At 47.8% G+C, this 26993-nt stretch overlaps 1 pseudogene; it reads left to right on the top strand.

Moving 5' to 3' along the window:
• The first annotated feature begins 4641 nt into the window (after window positions 1-4641).
• The window catches only part of LOC115317929, a 29553-nt pseudogene continuing 7201 nt past the window's right edge, over window positions 4642-26993 (top strand).

Below are 26993 nucleotides of genomic sequence, written 5' to 3'. Positions count from 1 at the left end.
GGGCGCACAAAAGTGCAAAGAGAGGTGCTGGAGGCGCATGCCATCGAAAAAGCTGGCGCGGGGCACTGCGTCAGCCAACCTTCTGTTTATCTTCACAAAAAAGAGATAGATTTTATAGATGACTGGTGAGCGACACGCCATTGGTTGTTTCGGCGTTGGTTGACTGTGTGGTGTTTTCTTGCTTGAGCCTTTTTTAATAAAACTTCAGTTGATAGTCAGCGCTTGTCCTGTGCTCTTCTCTCGTCGTCTTCGTCTTTTTGCGCGCTGTTTTCCAATTTCAGAAGCACAAAGAGCGTTGCGAAATGCGGTGGAATCCGTCTGGGTCACAATAAGTGAGGGGAGGTCGTTCCAGTCTACAATAGTACGAGGGAAGAAGGAGGAGTTAAAATAGGTTGTGCTGCCTGAGATGCGGGAAACGTGACACGGGTGATTTAGCCGCGATTAAGATCGCCTCGGGGGTAGGAGGAGCGGGTCCCGGAGCGCAGGGAGGTAGTAATAAATTTTCTGAAAGAGACAGAGTCGCGCTGTCTTACGGCGGACGTTTAGTAAAGGAAGCTTCAGTTCGCACTTCAGCGCGGATACACTAACCGACCAATCGTATTTCTTCAAAATAAACCTGGCAGCGCGGTTCTGGACTGCCTCGAGATGATTTAACAAGTATATTTGGTGAGGGCTCCAAATGGCCGCAGCATATTCTAATTTGGGTCGAATGTATGTCTCATAAGCCAATTTTCGCACGAATGGGGGAGCCGATTTCAGGTTCCGTCTTATGTAACCGAGGCAGCGAGACGCCTCGGCGCATATAAGTTCGATGTGAGCGTTCCAGGTAAGATCGTTAGTTCCAGGTAAGAGCGTTAGTTCCAGGTAAGAGCGTTCCAGGTAAGTCACACCGAGGTATTTATAGGACGGGACGGCTTCGACTAAGTTATTTTCTAACTTGTACAAGAACTGAGATGCTTGCCGTTTTCGTGAAAACTGGACTAACTTGCATTTAGATTTGTTTAGCGTCATTAACCACCTGGTGCACCATGCCTGGACTTCGTCCAGGTCTCTTTGAAGTAAAAGATGGTCTTCAAAAGAAGCTATTCTTCGGTATAGGACGCAGTCGTCTGCGAAAAGGCGGATGTTAGAGGAAATTTTGCCTGGAATGTCATTAATAAAGATCAGAAAAAGTAGGGGACCAAGAACCGAGCCCTGGGGAACTCCCGAAGTAACCTCAGCGCGGGCGGATGAGGAACTATTAATTGTGGTGAATTGAGCGCGAGAGGAGAGGAAATCCTGGATCCAGGAGAGAATGAGAGGGTCAATTCCGAGGCATGAAAGTTTGGCAAGCAGGCGACAATGAGCAACGCGGTCGAAAGCCTTTGAAAAGTCTAAAAATAGGGCATCAGTTTGGTAGTTGGATTCAAAATTAGTGTATAACTCGTGGGTGAATTCTACGAGTTGCGTCTCACAGGACAGTCCCTTACGAAAACCGTGTTGCTTGTTGTAAAAGAAGTTATTACTCTCAAGATGAGATACAACGTTTGAGTAGATAATATGCTCTAGGAGTTTTGAGGCAACGCAGGTTAGAGATATAGGGCGGTAATTCGAAGCGGAAGAACGATCCCCATTTTTAAAGACCGGAACGACCTTACCCAGTTTCCAGTCGGATGGTAGGCATCCCTGCGATAAGGACTGCGAGAATATTAAGTAGAGAAATTCACTGGATATTGCTTTGGTGTAATGAAGAATTTTGGTGGTGATGTCGTCAGGTCCTCCAGAGGATGTCAATTTCAAGTTGTCAAGGAGTTTCGCTATTCCAGCGCATGAGATCTCAATAGGTTCCATTGACTCGTACGGTAGTGCTGCCAATATAGGGACGTCGGCGTCTTCTAATGTAAACACAGACGAAAAATAGTCGTTTAATACTGTGGCACAGTCCGCTTCAGATATCGGGGACCCGTCCTCGTCGGTTAGCTGGATAGAGGAGGAGCGAGAGTTGGGGGATATTATCTTCCAGAATTTTTTAGGGTTGTTACGCAGGATACCAAAAAGATCCTCAAAAAAGAACTTGTGTTTAGCCAGACGAAGGTTCCGAGTGTAGGTCTTAAGGCACAAAAAGTATGCATCCCAGGCAGCGTCGCAGTCTAGATGCCTTGCTCTTCTAAACAATCGCTTTTTTTATTTTTGAGGGACCTTAATGCTTTGTTATACCATGGGTTGCAATCATCGCTCCGAATATGTACGGAGGGTACAAACAGGTCAACGAGATTATTTAACTTATTCTTAAAAAGTAACCAGTTCTGTTCTATGGTCCTAGAGTAAAAACTGGCGGTATACAAAGGAAGATATGCAGAAAGATTGCTGTTCATTGCGTCGAAATTGGCTTTGGAGTAGTCCTTGATCATTTTTGAGGATGGGTTTCTATAATGGATGGGTAAAGATAACTCCACGGTCAGCAGATTGTGGTCGCTAAAACCTTTGCTTTGGCTAGTGGATGTCACCAGGTCTGGGGACGTCGTTAGAATAAGATCAAGGATGTTGTCTTCACGTGTAGGTTTGTCGACGACTTGGGTGAGATTATGGTTTAAGCATAGATCGAGAAAATCCCTGGCTTCACTGGACCCACTAGTTGTTAGACTAAACCAATCTATGTTAGGGAAGTTAAAGTCGCCAAAGACTAAGACATTTGATCTTGGGTACCGCTCATTGATTTCAAGCAGCAGAGAATGAAGCTCGTGGCAAAACATGCCGGTATAATTCGGATGTTGGTAGCAGACACCGATAATAGTTTTTGTGCAGGACGATGTAACACAAACAAAAGTAGCCTCGATATTGGAGCTGGTAGTAATATGAAAGGAAGAAATGCATTTTTTTACCGCTATTAGCACACCACCTCCTCTCTGTGCGGACCGATCACATCGGTAAATATTAAACATTAAGTTAGGGGGTGAAATTTCGCTGTCACTTATCTCAGGCTTTAACCACGTTTCTGTAACAATGACAATGTCAGAATTATTATCTTGAATAAAACCACTGAGCTCCTCACGTTTGGTAAGGAGGCTACGGATATTAGTGAATGTGACTGTATGATTCGAAGTCTTTATACGTCGCGTAGTAGTGGGCGGCGGTGACCGATCAGAGAGAGGTCCTCGCTGCTATCTAGGAATCTCTGTGACGGAGTCGGTCGTAGAGTCATACTGGAAACACCTGTCATTGACGTACAGTTTGTCAAAGCGAATTTTGAAAAGGGAGTTCAGTGATTTGCCATAATTAAAGAGTTTAGTGCGAGCCGTGCGTACTGAAAGCGAGAGGTCCCCAGCACCGCGTACTGAGTTTCCTTCAGTTTACCTCCAGAGAACAAAACGTTCTGCTTGTCCTTGAAGCGCAAGAATCTCACGATAATCGCTCGGTTTTTGTTAGCCGAGAACTTTCCCAGCCGGTGGGAGCGTTCAAGGTTTTCGGGGCTTATCTCGACGCCTAGGTTTTGTGCACAAAGCCGGATTACCTTCTCCTCCGACTGGGTCCATGTTTCGGTCTGCGAGTCCGGAATGCCAAAAAAACAGCAGATTTGACCTCCGCAGTCTATTCTCTGTGTCGTCGCATCGCGAATTAACCTTGTAAAGTTCCGACACAATACCGCCTGAGGCCTCATGGTCAAGAACGTTGCGGATGGGAGAGGCCTTCGCTGCGGCAAACTGGGCCTCGAGAGCTGTAACTCTATCGGAAAGTGCACTCACATTTTCGTCGGTGGACTTTTGAGCGCTCTTAACCCGCCCAAGCTCGGCAAGCACATCGTTCTGGCTCTTTTCAATCCTGGTGATAATTTCAAGAATACTACCTAACTGCTCCTCCATAGTGGGGCCTGGGTTTGTCTCAATGTCACCCGACATTTGCAGTAGTAAAAGGGACAAATAGCGAACATGAATGCACTTGACAAGGAACGCGAGCACATGCTTACGACAGTCAGGGAGGTCGTAGGGGCACGACATCGCCATCAAACACAAATCGTTACTACGATAACAGGCGGCATTAGAAAGGGGACCAACCTGAACAAAGGATAGGGTTTGCATCGTTTCTCGAGCGATGTCGTGCCCCTACTGGCCGTCCCGCGTGGTGGGCTTTTGTAGTCGTCCGCGGAGGCAGGGGTCACGTGATGTCCCCGAGCTTGAGTGTTGCCAGGCGTCGAAGATGTACGCGTCCAGGTCGGGCCGCGCGAGCCGCGTGGTCGGTGAAAGCATTGGTGGGCCTGTCGCCACATGCTCCGCGGCGATCCGTGAGTCATCCCGTGTTAGCGGGTCGTGGAGAAGATTTCCGGGCGAGGTTGGCGAAGTCGCAGCAATGCCAGCGGTCAGCAACACCTGAACAAAGGATAGGGTTTGCATCGTTTCTCGAGCGATGTCGTGCCCCAACTGGCCGTCCCGCGTGGTGGGCTTTTGTAGTCGTCCGCGGAGGCAGGGGTCACGTGATGTCCCCGAGCTTGAGTGTTGCCAGGCGTCGAAGATGTACGCGTCCGGGTCGGGCCGCGCGAGCCGCGTGGTCGGTGAAAGCATTGGTGGGCCTGTCGCCACATGCTCCGCGGCGATCCGTTAACTTCGGAGGAACGAGGGACGAGCTGGGAGCATACTCCGGAAGAGTGCGCGAAGTGAAGAGGTGAAGATGTCAAGGTAACAATATACCTGCAGATTGCTCTAATTTCTCTAAAACCGGACATGGCGTCACAGTCGTCAAACTAGTACTCTGCTACTTCGCTTTGCCCCGTATCGACCTCCGAAAAAGGCGTCCCCATTTGATTCTGGCCGCTCGCGTTGATGTGCTGCTTTCTGTTTTGTTCTTGTTTGTTCTCGGGTTACGCGGCATACTTGGCTGCTGTTGTGCCCCGAACTGTAACTCAAACTATGTGAGTGGGCCAAAAGTGCGTGTTTACCACCTTCCTTCTGATGCGAAACGAATAACGGCTTGGACAAAACCAATACCTCGCGAAGATTTCGCGCCAACGAAGTACAGCGTGGTGAGAAATTCCTCTTCCGCTGTTTAATTTTCGTGGTTGTTGCATGTTTCCTTGCTATTCGGGGTATTGCAATGATTCGTGATCTTACCAGATGGAATGTCCATGTTTTCTTTCTTGACACGGGGAATAGTTTTCAAGCTCTCGCGCATAGCTCCGAACGGGTTAAGAGGACGGCGCCAGAATACTAACAGAAAGTAGTTTTGTGTCTATACGAGTGTTCATTAGAATAATTGCGACGTGTAGCTTACCGCTTCCCATTTTATTGTCGTGGTACCGTGCGCGAATCGCTTGACCTATATTGAGATTTTTCCACTTTCTACTGGTCTCTGAAAAGCACTTTTCTCTGGGTGACTTCGCCATTAGTACAAAGTACACGGACGAAAAAACTGGACGAGTGCTTGAAGTTCCTCTTCAGTTAAGGCGGCTGAAGCCCCGCGCTACTCCTAGCATCTTCCCCAACCGCCCTGCATACTTGTCCCGCAACACACCTCCTGCTGCCCGCGAAGGTCCTGAAGAAAAGCGCACTCGGCTTGAAGGGGAGGCCCTGCAGAAGCACTGACGCGCTCCAACGAAGCTTATGAAGGCGAACAGAGTAACAATTGCATCCGCAGCTTTGGCGACCTCGTGGCTGGTTTCAAGGAATTCCAGGTGGTCGATTTCTGAACAAAGCTGGTCACTGACAAGAAAGGGCTTTTTTTTAACTCTGCTCCTCGAGATGCACCAGTTGTGCGCTATTCAGTGACGGTCTCTGTAGATCTTTCATTGAAAGCGTTATTTGGGGACCTGCAGCTCGACAAAGTTGGTCTTCTCATTTTTTCATTGTATGTGTCTGACATTAGAGAGCTAGAGAAAGCTTCAAAGGCGGTGCATGGTTTTGCCAAGAACTCCTCTAACGATCAGCAGCGACTAGATATTGTCTTAAAGAAGACAGTGGCAATTCTAGAGGAGCTGTCATCAGAAAATTTCCCTCATGAGTGGCAAATGGAAATTGTGACCTTCTTAATGCAGCAGGTACACACGCTTCTAAGCAAATCTCCGAATTACCCTGCAGACGTGCTTGTGTTTTCAAGCCTCGTGTTTACAATATCCCCACACGCTTATTGGTTCATCCGGAGCACGTCAAAGCTCAAATTGCCCCATCCTGAAACTACTAGGCGTGTTTGTGCGTCGTACAGTGTCAACCCTTGTACAGAGCAACAAAGTACCCTATTTCTGACCTATGCAAAAAGACTTGCAGCTGCAGCGAACGATCATGAGAAGACTGTAACGCTAGTCATGGACGAAATCCACCTGCAGCCATACCTCGACTATAAGGATGGAACCGTAGTGGGAATGGCCACAAACAGTACAATTGCTGCAAAGACAGCATATGTGTTCATGATTCAAAGCTTTTTGTCAGCGAGCAAAAATGTTGTACATATTCCGCCAGTAGCACAGATAGGTGCAAAACAGTGTCATGACTTTCTTCGTCAGCTGATAAATGATCTCGAGAAGACTGGACTTCAAATTATCGCAGTAGTTTCAGACAATAACTCTATCAATGGCAAGGCTATGTCATTTTTTTCCCAACCTCCGAAAGTTCAGACTGTCTACCAGCATCCTTCGGACCATTCAAGGTCCCTGTTTTTTATTATGAATACCGTTCACGTGCTCAAGTGTGTACGGAATAACTGGCTAAACCAGCGAAACAGCAGCACGTGCATGTTTTTTCCCGATATTAACGCTGCTGGTGATCAACCACGTGTGCTGACAGCTTCGTTTAATGCCTTGGTAGAGCTTCATTAGAGAGAGAGAGAGAAATGAGCTGGTGCGACTTGCTCCAACATTATGCTTGAAAGTACTCAAACCATCGAGTTTGAAACGACAGAATGTCAAGCTTGTCCTGAAGATCCTTAACATTCTTACTGTTGCAGCACTTAGAAGCACCAAGGCTGCAACACTGCAGCATGCCAAAGGCACAACTGAATTTAATAACATTATCGTTATGTGGTGGTGCGCAGTAAATGTGAAAACGCCAAACAAGGACCGGTGTCTTCGGGACAAGCTTCAGGAGCCCATAACGGTTGTGCCTTGCCCCCAAATTGATTTACTTAACAAAGTAGTCAAGTGGCTAGACTATTGGAAAAGCCTGAAGCATGATGCAGGCCACCTCACAAATGAGACACACAATGCACTTCGCCATACATCGCTTGCGTTAGTTCAGGTGTCGCGTTACTGCATTGAAAAACTCGGCTTCAAGTATGTCCTTCTTGGTAAATTTCAGTCTGACTGCCTTGAAGATAGGTTTGGACGGTACCGACAATAGAGCGGCGCACAGTTCCACATCTCGATCCGCCAAATATACGAGCCGGAACCAGACTTGTACCGTACGCATTTTAAGTAATCAAATTACTTGTAATCGATTACTTTTTGGAGTAATTTTGTAATCAGTTGATCACTTTTATTAGGCAGTATTCACAAGAGTAATCTTATTACTTTTTGAAGTAATAAAATTACTTGTAACCGTTACAATTTGTCCACGGGACCCTCACCCCCCCCCCCCCCCCCCCCCGGGCACACGCCCTTTTTTATGAAATGACAAAAATAAAATTTACTTTTTGTTTTCGAACGGAAAAAAAGAAATACTTTTGAGGAGCTGTAGGAAACAAGGTCAATCTCTTTCTATGTACAGTTTCTGTGGAATGTCCTTTTTTTTTTATTTCGAGCTTGGACTGGGAGTGGGAAGCCCCAGGAAAGCCACAGTGCGTGACAAAGGCCATTCAGGGCGACGTTTGAGGAAGCAGAATGTAGTTTTGTGAGTACTTCGTTCAAACTAGCCCCCTCATGCACACACACACAGAAATAAAAAAAATAAAAAAAATCCTGCTTAGGGTACCTACTCGCAGCCCGTAGGAGAACCAGAACCGAAGAATGCCTAAAGCGGATGCAAAATATAACAAAGGCAGTTGAAATATTTCCCCATTTCCCCTACGTGGTCTTTGTGACAAGCAATTTTTCGAGTTGAGAAGTGGTCGGGGCGATCTCTTCCGCTAATGGATACTACAGATGATCCGTTTCAAACCCTGGAGCTGCTGCTTTTTGTATAACATGCGAGCTCATCGACATGTGAATAATAAAATGAGCGGCGCAAACTTTGAGCGACAACCCTTGCTCAAGCTCCTCCCCCTCCCCCCCCCCCCCCCACACACACACACACACTGGCGAACGCCCAAACCATTAAACGTCTTCAAACGAATTCTGTGCTTGTGTCCGCATTGTGAAGGTGCAACGACCACGAAGAGGGAACCGGTTTTTCTTTTTCAATACTTCTGCAAATGTGAAATATAGGTTGGAAGTAGTTCATTGTTATGAGCGGTAAAGGTGTGTCTTCACACAATAAAGTAATCGGAAAAGTAACGATTACTTCTTTAAGTAATGTCCAATTACTTTTGCTGTCGAGTAATCAAGTAATCTAATTGAATAATTTTAAGCCAAGAGTAATAGTAATTGTAATCGATTACTTTTTTTTTAGTAACGTGTACAAGACTCGTCGGAACACAAACTTAGATTGCAGAAGGTTTTTGAGCTTCCCGAGTTCAACGACATCTCACTGTGTGCCCGCACTGATGCGGTGGATGCTGCCGTGAAGCAGTTTGATATTGTAGTGACAGCAGTTGACGTTGAAAAAAAGGAACACATGCTCCCAGCTATTACATATATGGCTGGGTATTGTGCGCATGCTGCGCTGAAAAAGCTCATGTGCCCATTCTGTAAAAAGAACCTTGCGGTTGACAACCGCTCTCTTGAAATTGAGGCAGGAGAGCTCATTGCGAGTGTAACAAGAGGGGAACTAAAGTTCCCGTTGGCCGTGGTTGTAAATGCCGTGCTGACAATGAATATTGGGCTGGAAAAATTGAGCAGCGAAAGGTAGGCATAAAATTTTATTCTTGTGAAAAGAAAAACAAGATTTGCTTGTGTCCCTGACAACACCCCTTGGTGTGTATAACAAAGATCTGGACGTCTGTGAAAACGGTCATTTACCTCACGTGGTGATGGGTTATGTACGAAGCGCGGCAGCCAACACTTTGTTGAATAACTTGGTCAAACGAGAAAACAACATGCCTGCTGAAGCCAAATCAGCAAAGCGGAAACTGAAGACGCTTTACGTACAAGCGCATAGCGTCTGCTATCATTTCGACTGCTGCCTGGAAATTATTGTTACACAATTGTTTTTTTTTTTTTTTGTGTGTGTGTATGTGTTCTGACTTATTTCTGTATTTTGTTCTCTTCTATTTGTGCAAGCAATGTATTTTGTAGACATTGCTGTATGTTGTTTGGAACTTCGGGGATTTTGTTTCTGCTTTGCTTTGTTGCAAATGTTGATGTATTAATGTTTTTGTTAGGAACTTTGTGTATGAATGTCCTATCAGTTCATTTTTGGAAGCTATTGCTGAAAAAAAAAATTTTGTCACAAGCCTAAGTAGTTATGTGTGTTACAAGCCTATTTCATAAACTTGTCTAGCCATTCCTGCAAAATAAAGAGTGAAAATCTGTACCCCCGAAAAGCAGTTGCGATGTTTTAATAATGGATGTGAAAATCGGGGCGCCAGGACTCTTGCTTTTAATTTAGTTATTTAATATGTTCGAAAATCGTGCGCGAGTCCTGGGCTCGTTAAATGTTTGTAGACATAGGCGACATGGAAGTAAGAATTCGAAGAATAAATACAAAACACGACTTGAAACGTCCTACGAGCGTCAGTCTGTTTCGTTTGCGTTTCTTCTGTGTCATTGCTTTGCGCTTTTAACCTTAGAAATAATCATGAACCAACTAGCTCGAACCAAAGTCTTAATTCCTGCGTGCTTTTCTGAAGTAAAACGTATTGTCAGTGTTCCATTCCCGAAAATTCAGCGCCGAGACTCGCATTACAAAGCCTGACAGAGTGGGTGAAGCCAGCTTCCAGGCCGATCTCACTTCGATGACATCACGGGAGCCTGCGGAGGCCTTGAAATAGTCTAGGTGGTGTTGGTTTCGGGCGTTCGCCTCTGCCTCCATCCACGAAGTCCAAGGCTGGAAATAAACGATTTGCAATTTTCCCAAGCGTCCCGGCCCGCGCGCAAGGAATTTTTCGGAGAGACTGTCTATCGCTGGCCGCTCTGCCTTGAGATCGCATTGCCTTGTCGCTTGTCGTTTCGATCTCGATGAGCATCGTACCGGCGTGCGGTCGTGTATCACTACTTCGTGGTGCACGTTAAATACCCCAGGCTAGCGGTTGTACTGCGCTGGCTAAATTGCTCATCTACAGGGCGTGACTCGTCGCAACCTTAAATGGCTGACCAGCTACACGCTGTATAAATATCCCCAGAACGCAATTTGTTTCTCCTCTTAACCCTCTGTTTTTCAATTTTCTTACCTATTTTTTCTATTGCAGTGTAATGTTTACTGCTTCCAAGTGTTTCTATTCTCTTCTGCGCGCGATATTTCTTATGTATATATAGTATTTGTGTCTTTATTTCGCCTTTTTCGACGGGAGTGCCGACGCACAACACGCGACTTCGCGCTCTGTTCCCGGGCTGAGTACTACCGTTGCTACCGACTCCTATCGAGCTGTTAGCTGTTCATGTTGGTTCATTTGACCCGCGTGCAGTCGAGAGGAGCCGTTTATGAACACCCGCGCACATGTCATATGGGTAGGCAGAACTCTAATTCAACAATCGCGACGCGAGAGTCGAGTGGCCGAGTGCGGTGCGATTTAGCCGCCCGCACTCGCTTCGTTTACTCGCACTGTAGCGTGTGCCTTCGAGTGCCGCTTACTTGACTAAGATACAGCACACCGCTTTGCCGTCGCGAATCATTTGCCTGAATGCCTGCGAAACTGTAACGCCGTTCGGCATATCCAACGCTGCGGCGCATGACAACTGCACGCAGTTGTCTTCACCTATAAGTTTCGCAGGACTCTGTCTTTTGGAAAGCGGTGCCAGAAAACATGTTGTGCGCTGGCAGTATTGTTTGCAAAGCCTGGCACACAGCTAACTGTATCACCGGGCATGTTGCTGCTGAAGGTGACCTGAAGAAATAAAATACCTTGAGGTGACTTCTTGAGTAGAGAAATAAAATTATCGAAGGAACTACGAGTTTCAAGATAACTGTCTGTGTGACAGCGCATTTCTGCACTTGAAAAACGGTGTTCGCGACCAACAACCGCTTAGCAGATAGATTAAGAAGGCATACCATAAGCGCATACAAGCCGCGACGTTGGGCTACCGGCGCTTGCGAAGGGCTCGCGCCGCTGCGCGCAGTTTGTCAGGCACCGTAGCGTTGGAGATGACGAACGGTGTTACGGCTTCGCAGGCATTCGGACAAATGATTCGCGGCAACATATCTCTGCACTTGAAAAAGGACGTTAGCAACTGACAAACGCTTAGCAGATAAATGACGGAGGCATGCCATAGGGGCATTCAAGCCGCGACATTGAGCCGTCGGCGTTTGCGAAGGGATCGAGCAACAGCGCGCAGTCGTCAGGCGCCGCTGCGTTGCAGATGCCTCAGCTTCGCAGACATTCGGACAAATGGTTCGCGGCAACACATATCTGCACTTGAAAAAGGATGTTGGCAAGTAACAAACGCTTAGCAGATAGATTACGAAGGCATGCCATAGAGCATTCAAGACGCGACATTGAGCCGTCGGCGTTTGCGAAGGGATCGAGCAACAGCGCGCAGTCGTCAGGCGCCGCTACGTTGCAGGTGCCTCAGCTTCGCAGGCATTCGGACAAATGATTCGCGGCAACACATATCTGCGCTTAAAAAAGGACGTTGGCAACTGACAAACGCTTAGCAGATAGTTTAAGAAGGCATGTCATAAGGGCATTCAAGCCGCGACATTGAGCCGTCGGCGTTTGCGAAGGGATCGAGCAACAGCGCGCAGTCGTCAGGTGCCGCTGCGTTGCAGATGCCTCAGCTTCGCAGACATTCGGACAAATGGTTCGCGGCGACAATGCCGCGTCCTGTATCTTGGTCAAGTATAAGCGGCACTCGAAGGCATACGCTGCGAGTCAACGGAGCGAGCGCGGGCGGCCAGATCACACCGCACTCGGCTCTCGCGTTGTGATTGTTGATTCAGAGCTCTGCCTACCCCTGTGACATGTGCGCGGGTGTTCACAAACGGCTTCTGTCGACTGCATGAGGGCCAAATTAATCAAAATTAACAGCTAACAACGCGACAGGAATAGGTAGAAACGGTAGTAATCACCCGGGGAACGACGCGCGAAGCAGCGTATTGTCCGTCGGCGCTCCCGTCGAACAAGGCAAAATAAAGACAGACATACTATATATATACAAGAATTATCGCGCCCAGAAAAGAATGAAAACACTTAGAAGCAATAAGAAATACACAGGAATAGACTAAAATAGGTAATACAATAAAAAAACAGAGGATTAAGAGGATACAAGCGACAAGGCAATGCGGTCTCAAGGCAGAGCGGCCAGGCGAGGGGCAGTCTCTCCCACAATTCCTCGCGCGCAGGCCGGGGCGGTTCGGTGTCATTGCGAAAGTGCTGCTTTATTTGCAGTCGCCGGACAGGCCACACGTTGGGGCGTCAGTGTGGGATTCTAGTTTACCCCAAAGTCCTCAGTGAGGCAAATACCCACTCCGTAAAGGGCTGTTATACTTCAACGTCGACGAACGCAATGCGCGCCGACGCAGACCGACGTCCGACGTTCGTCGGCCACCACGCCGCGCCGAGAAGCGCCCGAACGATGGTGTTTACAGTCCAGCGTAGAACAATGCTAGTCCAGCGCGCCCCAACGAAGTGCCCCACTTCGTGCATGCGCGTCTCTGTGGCACCGCATCGTCTGTACGGGTTATCTATGGGAGATAGCTTGCCCCACCTAGCCGAGAGGCAAGTAGTCAGTGTGGTTCGTGTGAGAATCGGCCCGCCATCACCGTGAAAGGACGCGGGAACAGGCTCTTGGCGTGTTTGCGATTGCACGTGTGCCCCGGTGTGTGGGTGAACTGGCGACGCTCGTGCGAGCTGGGGCAGGGGACATTTTGGGAGAAGAGGAAGACGAAAAGGACAGCATGTGGTGTAACCTACTGCGGCGACATTCGGAAATTAGCTTCGCTTGTAAATAGACGTGTTTTTTTTTCTTCCCCCTATCCGCGGAGTCCTGTCTGCTTTACTCTTCGTCAGCGACCATCAGCTGCCTCCGTCGTCGGGTCCCGGCGCAATCTCCGAGAAAGAACATCTTTACTGGCGCAGTCGACAGGATTGCGTCAGCGGACCCCGGCGGCGTGATCTTCACAACGGAATCAGCGGACAGCGACTTGACGCGGCATTGGTGGAGCCTTCTAAAAAGAAGACTGGACCACCGGGCTCCTTGAAGATTGGACCACCGGGCTCCTTGAAGATTGGACCACCGAGCTACTTCGTGGTGGCAGAGCTACCTTTGACCGGATGCCGTCCCACTCCAGCGAGGAACGCTTGAGTCTACAGCTCGGACATCATTTTCGTGCCTGACTATTCTGAGGAGCGGGCTCCATCTATGATCCAGCGGCAGTCGTTGACCTTACAGTAAGGTGATTCTTTGACGTGTGCCCGCCATGGATACAGACAGCGCAGAGTGGCAGATGCCGGTTCTAACGCCAGAGCAGGATAGGGTTCGGAATTGGAATGTTGACGGGCCAGGTGAATTGTCACCTTTGAGTAGATTAATGGCAAACTCGCAGACACAAGGGGATGGGAAAGGAGGAGTCCGATCATACAGCTCAATCGAAAAGGAGATTGAACTAGTAAGGGAGAAAGAACGGCTGTTAGGCCTCGAGCTAGAACTAGAACATCTACGCTCAGAAAACCGAAGGCGAGCCAGTGGAGGCGGCATGGAGTTCAACCTCCGAGATGAAGTTTTTCGCTTTTCGAGATTGATGAAGGGAGTGCTGACTCCCATGCCGTCGTCCGACTTATTAGTGCCGAGCTGGTTTGATGGCGTAGAAAACGTCTTCGAGACATATGAGGTCCCTGAGTGGCTCAGAGGATATCTTGTGCGACCTTATTTCACGGAGAGCATGCGTGCACTAGTGAATAGGGTGAACACGGGTGAGAGAAGTGGGTATGGTACGGTCAAAGAACGGGTCTTGTTAGAGCTCGGACTGTCGCGAGCTGAGGTCTGGAGGCCCTTTATTGAAACCACCACTTGTCTCAAGGAAAAACGCGAGAGCCCAAGGCAGGGCATCGTACCTGAAAATTAACGGGTGAAGTGTTTTAAATGCAAGGAATTGGCGCACTATTCCCGCGAATGTCCCCGGACGAAGACACCAGACGAAGAACTTCTGTTTCAAAAGCAAAAAGTAGACGCCAAGAAAGTCAAAGTGGAGGAAGATTGCAGCCGTGAGCCCGACAAGGTGACGACCGTGGTGGGCAAGACCGGCGGTAACAACTTGGACCACCAAGGTCAGAAGATGTGGGACCCATCAATCCGCGAGGCGCCTCAGATTCTGTTACAGGCCGACGACACGGAGCGGTCGTCGAAGAACAATCGCGGCTGCGTGTCTGTGCAGGCGGACGTTGACGGCAGAAATGAGCTGAACGTCTCGCGTGCCTGGAGAACGTCCCAGCGAGCCGAGGATGACCACGACGAGCAGGTGAACGTCGACGACGAAAGGCCGTGCACTTGGCCTGGGCGGCAGGCATCCCAGCGATCTGAGGACGACCCACGTGTGAAATTCGCCAACGCCGAGGCCGGTCCCGACATCTTACCTGAAATGCACAAGTTCCTACAAGACAAAAATGACCACGTTGAGAACATGGGTGGCGGTTACAAAGAACAACCGAGGGTATCTTCCGAGAGGCGGAAATGCCGGCAAGACGAAGATGATGACGGCGAGAACGTGGACGACGACGAAGGACTAAACTTATCGCCTGGGCGGCAGGCGTTTCGGCGAGCCGAGGACGACGATGGCGAGAACGTGGATGACGACGAAGGACCGAACTTATTGCCTGGGCGGCAGGCGTTTCTTCGAGCGGAGGATGATCACGACGAGAACGTGAACGTCGACGACGAGAAAGAACCGAATATCTTGCTTTGGCGGCAGGCGTTCTGGCAAGCTGATAGTGACCACGGCAGAGAAGTGGGTGTCGACATGAAGTCGGACATCTTGTTAAGGTGGCTGACGTCACAGCCGGCCGGTGAAGATGTCAGGGAAAGCGGGGACAGCGACGAGGACACCGTCTTCGAGATGAATATGTCCCACAATATAGCTAGGGACGCCGATGAAGACTCGACCACCTGCCAGCCGGCCACGTATGAGAGAACTGTGAGTGCAGAAAACGTCGACAACGGCGACCGCCTGCGAGGCCCCTTCCTGATTCGTAAATCAAGACAGAGTATAGACTGTCGTCGCTCTTGCGCGGAGAAATTCCGGAACCAGCTACACACCGTCCGATTCAAGCCCCGCCGAAATCTGGGTGGCTTGAATGACCTGTCGGCAAAGAGGCCTAGGCTAGGAGGCTAGATGCTGCGGTAGTCTCGGCGCGAGATTTGGCACTGCTTTGGAGCCTTGGCGGGCGCAGTAAGAGTCACTTTACTGACGTGTGATTTGCATTTTGGTGTAAATTTTTTTGATAGCTTGGATTCTGACGGGTTAAATCACAAACACTGTGTAAGATGTGTCTGATATGCGTACGTATTTGAGTTTAGTTGTAAAATATTATTTTTTACATTTTGGGTCTAAAAAATATACTTAGTCGGGAGGTGTGAGAATCGGCCCGCCATCACCGTGAAAGGACGCGGGAACAGGCTCTTGGCGTGTTTGCGTTTGCACGTGTGCCCCGGTGTGTGGGTGAACTGGCGACGCTCGTGCGAGCTGGGGCAGGGGACATTTTGGGAGAAGAGGAAGACGAAAAGGACAGCATGTGGTGTAATCTTCTGCGGCGACATTCGGAAATTAGCTTCGCTTGTAAATAGACGTGTTTTTTTTTTTTCTTCCCCCTATCCGCGGAGTCCTGTCTGCTTTACTCTTCGTCAGCGACCATCAGCTGCCTCGGTCGTCGGGTCCCGGCGCAATCTCCAAGAAAGAACATCTTTACTGTTCGTCTCCGTGTTTTCATGTCACACTTCAAAACAACCATTCGAGGTGCCGGTTAGCAGTCCAAAAACAAGCAAATGATGGTCATAACGAGTGAAAAACCAGCATTTATTTTCTCCTAAATATCACACAAATGTAAAAAAAAAAACATTAGAAACCGCTAGATATTGCGTCGCGTCTGTCGAACCTAGCTGCTTCGCAGGTTCGCCGGAATCGTGCCAAGCGACTCCGGTGATTTTGCCGGAATGCTTCAATGAAATCGATGCATTCGATATTCTACAGGGACCCTTTCTGACAGAGAGTCGGTGTGTTACCAACATAGTAGACTTTCACGTTGACTTAAGAAACGGACACCGAAAAGAGCGGACGATACCTAAATTACGCAATTACAAATTATAAAGCACTTTACAAAGCCCATCAAACAATACAAGATTCAGTCCAGTTGTCGTCGCGTACCGCTACTCTCGTTTACAAGCTGTGACCGTTTACAAGCTGAGACAGCCCCATTGAAAAATTCTGGCCGGCTAAATAGTACAGAGGTTTCACTGTGTCCGCCGTTCCCGTACATTCGACGACGCTTTTTCGATCGGGAACGACTGCTAGTGACTGCGACTAGCGCATGATTATAAATAGCACACACATTAGGCCATCCTTAATTATAATTAACCCTACCTTTGAGGCGTCATCGAGCATCCAGCTTTTGCCGGCAACCCAACATCACGGGCCACCACCACCGAGCGGCTCGTTAGATAGATAGATAGGCCTAACGTGAATCGAGGGTAGCGCTTCCTCGGAGCGGTCCACGTCCACGCACACGTCCACCCAGTCAAGCGCACGAACGTTAAATACGCACGCCAACACGGGAACTCAGCAGCAGACGACACACGGTAAGAACGACAGGTTCAGATCCCAGAAATGAGCATCTCGCACACTCCCACTGGCCCCGTCGGCTCCGCCAACCGAATTCCTGAATGAGGCATTCGCGCGAGGGCTTCTGGGATAGCCTCCGTCGGCGCCGGCGTCGTCCAACGTTGAACGTAGAGCATGTCCAAGTCCATCGTACGCTACGCTGTCGCGTGTCGAGCTGCTCGCGCTGCGCCACATTCAACTGGACGTTGGAGTGTAGACAATCCGTTCGGAGACAGCGACAGCGAGCGTGAACGAGCGCGTGCGCTCGTTGACGTTACGGCGGAGTATAAACAGCCCTTAACTCGTCGGTTGCAAAATGTGGGTTTCGACTTACCTTGCTGATCGCTGTGAGGCAACACCCACTCCGTAGTCCGCTGCTATGGCGGCTACGGCCGGGTCCGTCCGTTGCCTGCCGTTAGGTTCCGGTGGATGGGAGACCACACCAAACACTGGGATACCGTAGAACGTGTTTATTGGGCTTACGCCACACGCTTGCGCCCGTTGGCGGAACAAAAGAGGAACAAGGCTGGCGCTGCCGTAACTGGCAGGATCACGGAAAAGGGGGAGCAGTAAAATAACGATGAAATAAGAAAATAAAAAGAAAGACGTTTACAACTCCCTGTGATACTGAATTAGAGCGCAGCTCTTGAGAATGAGGAGGAAGGGTACGGAGGAGAATGTGTGCCCCTCGGGCTCCCCTCCTCCCTTCTCCTCCTCCTCTCCTGCTTTCCTCCCATTACGCGGAAAAATTTCACTACATTTACCGCTAAATTCAAGGGAAAAAATTCCCCGCTAAAATTATCGGAAAAATATTTCCGCTAAATTTAGCGAGGAATTTTTTTCACTAAATTTAGCGGGAAATTTTTTACGCTAAATTCAGCGGGGGATTTTTTCTGCTAAATGTAGCAGGAAAATGTTTCCGCTAAATTTAGCGGGGAATGTTTTCCCGCTAAGCTTAGGGGAAAAAACTTCCCTGTTCTGCCTCCACCTCCTGCTCCCTCGTGGCCCTCGTGACAACACTCGCGACCCTCGTGACGTCACATGTGACGTCACGAGTGACGTCATTATGGGAAACGTCCCATAATGCAACGCGCGGTTACGCCGAAGGCGACGCCGCTCAAGCCGGAAGTCGGCTTAAGCGGAATATTTCAAAAATATATTTTTGAAATATTATTTGGGACACTTATTTTGCTCCCATTATGGTGCCACAAAATCAATTTCCTTTGTGTATTTATTACGCCGTTAAAGGGTTTTACTGCCCTTGCTTTTTTTTTCATATGGAATCCGCGAGCAAGGTGAATAAGTATCATGACGCTGAATTAAAACGCGACGAAAAAAATGTTTGTTTTGTTACTCCACGTGCACTGAAAAAACTTGCAAACTACTTGCCTTTCGCGGCGAAAGGATTGAAACATACCTAGACAAACTTGATGGAGCCGAACGACCGATTGCCTCTAGCCAAATAGCTCGCAAATTATTATCTGTGTATCTATCACGTCGGTATTGAATACATGCACGTCGCCATCACGACAGTGCACGAAGCAGCGAGGCCGCTTTTAACGGAACCAACATTTTTATTCAGTATCAACATCCGCAAAAGAAATAAATTAACCCAGATTGATCATAGTTGTTGATGCGGGGATTTAAGCTTAGGCCAGTCGCACTACGAAAACGAGTATCCGCGCAGCGCTTCCGAAGGTGCGTACTTGCGACAGTTGTTTCCTGCAAATTACGTAGGTTGAAGAGGTCTTTCTCTACACAGCTTTGTGCACCGCAAAACCGCTCGTGCTTATAGAGACTGACGAGCTCAAAGAGCTACTCTCTCAGTACTTCGCAGACGCCGGCAGTCAGATTTGCTAACGTTTCAAACCAAAGCTGGAAAAGCAATATCGGAATACATTTGAAAACAGTAATGACTCTACCTTTATTATTTGCCTCTCAAACATAAAAAAAATAGTCGATTATAATACTATTACACCACGGAAATGCAAATTTACAAGCAACCTTTGCAAATTAATTCCCTCTAAAGCCAATGAGAGATGTAGGCACGGGGCGGGACATTTTGAACTGCGCCCTCCGTCCTTGGGCAGCTAAATTGCATATAGCGGCGTAAATGTTGACGAAAATAATCCCTGGAAAAGGGAAACAAGAGGGACAAAGCGTAAATATTGCTCTTTTGTTTTTCGTGGTGCATCTTCTTTAATATATGTATCCCATCTAGACCATTTAAGATATCTTTTTTTTTTCAATGCAGTGACTCTTTAAAAGAAAGCTGATGCCCGGTTTTCTATTTCAGGAATCACATTCAAATTGTCTTCATTTGACCTCCAAGGTTCCGACTATAAAAATTATGTTTCAATCGGTGTACGGCGGCTACAGAAAGTTATTTTAAAAGTACTGCTGAAGGCCCTCCTTCCCGGAGCATGGAGCCACAAGAGACGCTTTCGGATTCTCCACTCTCGTGGTTCTTTAGCGTCGATCAAAACTATATACACTTGCACTTGCACTTGCTATATATGAAAAGTGCAGAAAAGATGTCGCGACCGGTGCCAGGGCGGGGGAATAAACCTGGCAAGCTTGGAATTGCGAACGTGGTCATCAAAGGACAAGCGCTTGGCGGTCGAAAGATCTTCTTATGACGTCACGACTTGGAGGTGTTTCGTGTTTTGAAACGTTTAGGTACACCTGCGGTGAAAACAACCGTGACGTTCAGATTCAGGGAATAAAAGTACGCTAGAATCAACCTCTATCTTATTTTCTCGAAAGAAGTGTATTGAAGAAAAAAACAAAGTAAACAATGTATATTTCTTTTTAACTAGGACGCATCCGTCATGAATGTCGTCACTTCTGGTACGCGTTAAAGCACCGTTTTGATCTATCCACGACGCTTTTAAGGTGTTCATGAAAAATGCGCGATTGTCACACATACTTGTTTTTGCCTCAAAAGATATTTTGTAGAATTTTCCAGGATGAAATGCATTGCTGTTTTTTCTTTCCGCGTGAAAAATATAAAACACACGTGACTGACAAGGTGAAAAAAAAAACATGTTACGCGACTTTTTCTTAGAAAATGGGGGTAAACGGTGCTATTATATTTTATAAAGTATTTCTTGCTTAAACAGATACAACTCCCTCCTCATCGATTGGTGTGGGAACAACTGACACACGATTGGGATGTCCGCAAATTCCGGCAGCTGGGAACAGACGTTCAATCAATGCAGACTCTGACTCAAAAGAGGCTGACGTCCTTTTCGAGCTGAATCTGTGCGCTTTTTCAGAGTTACTTGTGAGTGCTATGTTATTCCTACATGAGTAACAGCTAAACAGACGCGGTGCGTGGATAATCATGTCCACACTTCTCGCTTTATGATTCGTTTCTTGGCGTTCTTATTGGCTAATGTTGCTTTATTATTGACTGTCAAGCGACAATGGCATGCTCGGGACTGGCCACGCCTAGCGTTTCTAAAACTCTCAGCGCCTAAATTGGTATCCAAACATTTCGAAATCGGTGGTGTAATCTCTATAAACCCGCAGCTAGTGACTATCAGTTATCCGCACTCTCGAATTGTCGGACACACAAGCATAGGTCGGCACTTTAAGCTGTCCTCACTCAAACTCACGATCACTATTTTTTCCTCAATCAGAACTCACGCCCACTCACGATCACGATTTATTCAAAATAGGATCATCACCCGGACTCACCCTCACGGCTCAACGCAAAACCAAAACTCACTCGCCGTCATCATCACGGTCGTCACGCTCACAGATCATCACGGTCATCACGCTCACAGGTCATCACGAATCATCAGACTCACAGGTCATCACACTCACAGTTCCTCACGGTCCTCACACTCACAGGTCATCACACTCACAGATCCTCACGGTCCTCATACTCACAGGTCATCACGGTCCTCACGGCACTCACACTCTCAGCTCCTCACGGTCCCCACTGTTACAGGTCATCATGCTCATCACACTCACAGGTCCTCACACTCACAGCTCCTCACGGTCCTCACACTCGCAGGTCCTTGCGGTCCTCACACAGGTCTTCACGCTCATCACACTCACAGGTCCTCACACTCACAGGTCATCACGCTTGCCGGTTGCTTTCTTTGTGCTTTTCTTTTGTTTCTCTCAAGCCTTTGGTTTGTCTTCGCGTGAGTCGTGCGGCGGGGAAACTTCTGAGCCACTAATCCAATTTGAAAGAAATGTACTATGTTAATGTTTATGCTCCGCACATTTCTACCAAATTTCGTAAACCTGGATGAATTACGAAAGAAACTAAATGCAAGCTAACTAAAGTGGATGCGTTTAACTTTCGCCTGCTGACAAGGGCGGCGGGAAAACAGAAACGCGCCTTCCGACAGGTTACACAGACAATGTCGCAGTGATTAGAACATCGCCTCGCTGTGCATACCTCGCTCATTTGTACACAGATAAACAATTACTACACATATCACCTCCGTTTCTTTTTTTGTGCCACCCACAGGTACTTCTACGGAAGTTTATGCAGAATGTATTTATAGTAAACATATGGGCATCGACCCATATTTTGTGTGTGTGTGTGTGGGGGGGGGGGGGGGGGAGAGAACGGTTATATTAGGTAGGGTGGTTGTACGTGACGACGGTTTGAAATCTCACCATAATCCCTGTTGACAGTGGTGTCTGTCAGTCGTATGCTATTCTATGAACAGAGGCCGCGGTGGCCAAGTTTTCTTCTCACTTGAGTTGCTTCTTATTTTGTTGATCGACCGTGCTTGCCGGAGTAGGCTGCGATTTAAGGAGAATCATCGGCTGGCATTGTTTTTCAGTCATCTCGGCCTTTATAAAATACTGTCAGCATTCATTATCTTGATACATGCAGCCGTACTTGGATTGATTTCGTTTGGATTGGTTTGATTTTGGCATGACTTTGCTTGGTTTGGTTTGGAGTGGTTTGGGGGTTTGCGGCCGTCCCCATGTGGTTCTTTGTCGCGCTCTCGATCATGTAGGGCGCGCCACTTTTCATGAGGCAAGCCGCGTCATTCTTGACACGCAGTTTTATAATGGGCAATCAGTTCGTCAAACAAGGTTTCATAGACAGATTGTTTCATTGACACTGCGATGTTTCATCGGCAGATTGTTTCTTCAACATTTGTTTCATCGATGTGTCATCCGAAGATCGTTTCTTCGACATTCGATGCTCGACAGAGCTTATTACTCAGCCACCATATTACTACATTTCGTCGACACTTTTTTTGTTCGTTTTGTTTTACTCGTACGTCTAACGACATTTCTCTTTCTCTCTTTTTCATCGACGCGGCGTTGGCTCCTTGACGTCATGCGTTCTTCACGTGTTCGCCGCGCACTACGGTGTCCGCTTCGGATAGGGCGCAGGTGGCGCAAGCGCAAATGCTCCTCACTCTTTGTACGCATGCAGTGCAGTGTGCTGTGCGTGGTGTTGGCTGTGCGCTTACGTCGCTTACGTTGCTGGAGTGGTGCGTGCGGCGCGGCGGCCTTTTGCACACGTATGACCGTTTGGCCGCGTGCTCGGCCTGTCTAGCGGATATTGGTTTACGAAAGGAGCGTGCCCTATAGAGGGGGGGGGGGGGGGGGGGAGGGGAACTGAGGCTCGGAGCTCGGCAGCCAGACGGTCGGACGTAATTGTTGCTTTCTGTCGTGCTCTTGGCCGCGTGCACACTTGACGCTCGCGAGATGCTGAATCATTCCAAACTTTTTCTAAAAGGAGTTTTTCTCGACGCAGTGGTGGCTTAGTATACCGCTCATTTTTTGTAGCGACATGTGAGGCTCATTTTGTGCCCAGTAATGCACGCGAAATACCAAAACTGACGTTTTGCAAGTGTTCCGAAATAGGTAGTGACGTAGAGGTTAATCTGTCGGTTTCGGTAGTCTTTAAAAGTCCAATGAACGAGGTATTTGCATTGTTATAGAGTCGGAGCATAAGGAGTTTGAGCGAATATAGGGGGCACTCCGTTCGATCCAACATGGCGGAAAAGAGGGGGATAGATTTGCGGCGTCCGTAGATCGGTAGCGTATAAATTAAACAAAGCGTGCTGTTCTGTTTGTTTACGTGTGCGAGACGATCATCGCTTCAACCAAGACCTACCGTGATGCTACAAATGAAGTGTTCAAGCCAGTCGAAGGCAAGCAATCTTGCCATAGTCAAGATATGTGTGCAAGTGTTCGACGTGAGCTCTCACGCTGGTGCAGCTGTCATCAAGTTGAACCGAATGTATTTGGGTCCAAAGAAAGGTGCACATCAACAATGTTGGCGCGTTAAAACTATGACGCGTACTTTATCTAAAACTAAACTTATCGGACTGCGGCTACAAACATTTTCGTTGACGTTGCTTAGATGAAGTAACCATTCAGGCCTCGCATTAAACGGTGTTGCGAACTCTTCGTTTGTTCTAGTTAATAGTGCTAAAAAGCGGTTGGATGGAAAGTATGACAGCTACAGCATACAAGGGACGACTGAGGTCTTTATCCTGCGTTCTATGTATGGAAACATCGGTATCCTTGGTGTTATATTGCGATCAGCTGGTCGCCGATCGTCCTGTTTTTATGCATAATGTAAACAAGCCCCGGAAGCGCCAATCTCATTTCGATGTGCTTGTGCACCCCTACAAGCCTCCTTTTGGCTCTTGTGGAAAGCTTTATTGTAATAGCAATAGTCTCATCGGCCGTTCGAGTTGTATGTACCACGGTGATATCTGCTGTGTGCGATCTGCAAAATAAACAAGTCTGTATTAAATGCCAAAAAAAGAACAAAGGTAAAGCTTTTTTAACTTTTTTTTTCTTTTTACAAAAGAGGGCAAAGCTTCTGAAACAAGAGCAACCTAAGCTGATATTTGAGTGTGCTCAAGAATGAATGGCAAAAGGTGCGTATGCTAAGTGGTAGGTGTACACAGTTAATTTTCTCTTGCCTCTGCATTGTAAATTGAAAGATATGTATCAGCAGAAGGCACGTGTCCTTTTGAAAATGTATTTTATTAGGGCAAAAATAGGTTTTCATACACAACCGAAGAGTTCGCAACACCATTTAATGCGAGGCCTGAATGGTTACATTATCTAAGCAACGTCAACGAAAATGTTTGTAACCGCAGACCGATAAATTTAGGTTTAGATAAAGTATGCGTCATAGTTTCAGCCTCAAACGCCAAACATTGTTGATATGTACCTTTCTTGATGACAACTGCACCAACGTGAGAGAGCCCACGTCGTCGAACACTTGCACCCATATCATGACTAGGGTATGGCAAGATTTCTTGCTTGAAGTGAAGATCATCTCGCTACGACTAGCTACGACCACACACCGCAGCGATGCAGGCGTCGAAGGGGTGCATCGCAGTCAGTCGCCGTCACCAGACGCTGCTCGTTTGACATTCACGGCTTTCCGCCCAGGTGCTTCGTTTGTACTTGGAACCAAGTGTTATTTTCTGTGCTTGTGTCTGTGCTCAGTGGCTGGATATGGGCCTCAAGAGCAGTTCTTCAGGCTCAATAGCATTCGCCGAAGAACTTGCGAAGAAAATGCCACCCAGGAAAAAAAGCACGAAGACACAACGCACCAGCTTGGTGGACTATGCACTGGTCGCGGAAACCAGGCCCTGCGGAGTATACACCAAATGCAAACTATCTAAAAAAAATCATTTTTAGGTTCAAATTGGCTTCTGCGGACTAAACGCCTCGACACTGCCTGTTATTATGCATTGTATATTCACCACTGTTTGTTGCGGCTTGAGACTGCCTTTTTGTAATGATGCAGAGGGGTCAACTGAACCTTGAAATAAACATATTTAAGCACATCTAGACACGATGTTCCTTAAAGCCAGATGGTCAGAGAAAAGGATTGCCATTACCTAATTTGCCAACAGCACACCAATGGTCACAATCAAAACTCACCGACTCAATGGGCAGTTTTCCGCCGCATTATCGCCGTGTAATCACCCATTTGGTCCATTAAAACCTTGAGGCTGTAGCCACCAGCACACCCATTCTAGATCTGGAAAGCTTATGCTGTAGACGAAATTCCCATATCATCACATTTTTAGCAAACTGAATGGTCCCACCTGTTACACTTTTAGCTTTGGAAGTAAACCAGTTCACAATACCACCAGTGGCATACATCGTGCCAAGCATTAGTGCCGCGTGTGGCAGCAAAATGTCCTAACTAGGGAAGCAAACTTAATCGATCGTGTTGATTAAGGCACCTAGATACGGGAGAAATTATCAATCAATCAAAGAAGGACCCTCGAAAGGGAAGTTTTCTCGTCGAACGAACATTACTTTTTATTGGGCGTTCCGCAATGTAAGGCCGAAGACATTCACTCCGTGATCGGTACGGAAGCATTTGCTCAGTAGTCGGTCGTGCGTGATAAAAACAACAACAAAAACAAAGGTGGATTAGAAACGCGATAGATTCGCCTTTCCACGGAGTACTTAAACTTAAAATCGTGTCAACATAAAGCGACTATGGCCCGCCATGCTAGCAGCTATCTTAAATTTTACCCGTGTAGTCGTCACACCCGTGCACCAAACGAAAGCGTTGCTGCAAGCACCTCCGCCGTCAACTTTGAGTCGCTGTTGAGTCTGAAGAACTGCTCTATGAGGTCCATATCCAACCACTGAGCACATACACAAGCACAGGAAATAAAACTCGGTTCCAAGTACAAGCGAAGAATCCTGGGCGGAAAGCCCTGAATGCCAAACGATCTGCGTCGGGCGACGGCGACTGACTACGATTGCGCTCCTTCGACGTCTGCATCGCTGCGGCGGGTGGTCGTAGCTAGTCGTAACAGATCGTGTCAGCTCTGTTGCTCGTACCGGAACATTAGAGCCGCGTAATATTCTTGCTGCTGAAGTTTATAAGCCTACGTTCGTGGCCAACGCATTTACACAAAGCCAACGCCCAGCTAACCTATCCCCCTCTTTCTCTTTCGGCGACCGGCCGCCAGGGCGGTGACATCGTCGCTGAAACTCCTCAATCGCCTACGTCGTCTTCTTTGCCATAGGGCAGCTGACCGCTTCTACGTGCGCGAGCTCTCGTTGGAAGCGTAATCCTATTTATATAGTGCTCATCCGTGTGTACTGTAGCGAATATTTCAGGCCCAACATATCAATAGTTTATTGTTATCAACCAGGAAAACGCAATATCTGTAAACACCCCCCGACAAAGAAAGAAAACGAGAGCTCGCCGTTCGCTTTGACCAACGTTGGCTTTGACCAATAGACCGATCTCACCAACCGTCAAGAGCGTGCGTGACGCAGCCATAGTTGTACTTCACAGGAGGCAGCGGTAGTGCACGAGACGGCTCGTCTCGTGCACTACCGTGGCGTTTACCCTCGTGCGGAAAGATCACAGTTCCCGCAATTCATTGCGACAGAGGAGGCATTGCGAAACTGGCGATGAGGTCGGTCTATTATCCCAAGCCCGGTTCACAAATCTGCGTTTTGAGCGACAGAAACGACAAAAACAACACGAACGACATGACAAAGGGGACGATTATGTTCGTATTACAGAGCGTGGCAGATAATGCAATGAGCAGCTTTGTCAAGCAATCATGTGTCACGGTTGTCCCGGTGTCATGTCGTTCGTGTCGTTTCTGTCTTTCCTGTAGCTCGGAAGGCAGATGTGTGAACCGGCCTTTACGAGCCTACTCTGATGGTACGCTTGAACGTCACGGAAAATCGGTCTCCTCGCCTTTTCGAGGTGTCGCCACGGGTACGAATACTGGCGGGGTATTAAGTGATTTGTTCGGCACACAAGCGTCACTACAGGTTATGACTCTGCCAACATTGCCTGACTCCTATTCTAATTGTAAAATAAAATATCGAAGGTGTCTTCCCGGGCACAATGTCCGCCCATATCAAAATCGAACTTGGGGTTTTTTTTTAATGCAATATTTAGCATTATTTCGCGCATTAAGTTCCCGCAAATTAGCAGCACATTCGGGAAATTGAAGTTGAGTGTTTTTTTTCCATAACTTGCGGAAATGATGACAAACGGTTTCTCCGGACATTTAGTTGCAAATTCAC

This window comes from Ixodes scapularis, unplaced genomic scaffold (assembly GCF_016920785.2).
Source record: "Ixodes scapularis isolate PalLabHiFi unplaced genomic scaffold, ASM1692078v2 PGA_scaffold1__304_contigs__length_218370807, whole genome shotgun sequence".
Lineage (NCBI taxonomy): Eukaryota > Metazoa > Arthropoda > Arachnida > Ixodida > Ixodidae > Ixodes > Ixodes scapularis.
This window is presented reverse-complemented; position numbering and strand designations above follow the sequence as displayed.